We start from the raw sequence: 1084 nt of genomic DNA, 5'->3' as shown, positions 1-1084 counted from the left end.
TTCAGTTTATTTGTCACGTGGAAAGGATTGGCTGGCTCAGGCTCCTTCCACCAGAGACACTGGTCTGCTCGGAGGCCATCACTGCCCCCGGCACTTTCGGGGACAGCGATACTGCGGGGACCCAGCTCCCCTGACCTCTTGCAGTGGGAGCCTCGGGCCCAGGCAAACTGGCCGAGTCCTGCCTTCGCCTTGGGCCACCCTGGGAGCCCCCTGCATTCCCTCACCTGGGTCGTCCCTGGGTCACTTCCAGGCTTGATGCCCACGGTCAGTGCCTGACTGTCTCCACCCCCTGCTGTGAAAGCCAGGGCTGCCTGGGCAGGGGGAGTGCAGCCGGCCCCCAGCACAGAGCGGTTTCATGGACTCGGGGCACAAACTGCCAGAGGCGCCATTGGATCAACGAATCCTATTGTGGAGCCTCCTGCTCCCCTAATTGCAGGGCAACCAAGAGACTGAAAGGGGTGACCCTGTCCCCTCCCCAGGGGCCTCATTCCTGCCAGTGAGCTCTCAGGTGAGAACTGTTTTTCCTGTGAAGCTCCCGCAAGCCCTTGAACACAGGGGGACCCTGGGCCTCCCTTATCGCATCTCAGAGGGTCCGGCCCGGGGTGGCCGGCACGGGGATCACAGCACATCTGCTCAGAAGCCAGAGATACTCCCACTGGAGCGAGACAAGGGCTTCAGAGGGAGCGTTCCGTTCCCTGAAAATAAGGGAAATGCAAATCAAAATCAGAATGAGATACAACCTCATTCCTTTTAGAATGGCGACCCGGCCCCAGCAGAGGAAAGGACAGCCAGAGCGGAGCCGCGAGCACCGTGTTTTGTTTGTTCCTGTGTGTGCATCTCAGAGAGCTGGGCAGGTATCCTTCCGTGAGGCCCCTGCGTTCAACAGATTGAACACTCAGCCGTCGTTCCCAGAGCACACGCTGCTGGCAGGGGCTTGGAGAGACTTCCTTCTAGGGACAGAGGGGACTGGGTTCCCCGGAGCGGACACTCTCGGGCCATCGTCCCGTGGTCCCGCCCTTAGCACGGGGCCTGCCCAGAGCAGACGCTCCCTGCGATGTTAGCCTCATGGAAAGGCAAGCCATGA

This window comes from Myotis davidii, unplaced genomic scaffold, assembly GCF_000327345.1.
Source record: "Myotis davidii unplaced genomic scaffold, ASM32734v1 scaffold443, whole genome shotgun sequence".
In the NCBI taxonomy this organism is placed as follows: Eukaryota; Metazoa; Chordata; class Mammalia; order Chiroptera; family Vespertilionidae; genus Myotis; species Myotis davidii.
The sequence above is the reverse complement of the archived record's forward strand: the minus strand, read 5'-3'. Positions refer to the sequence as shown.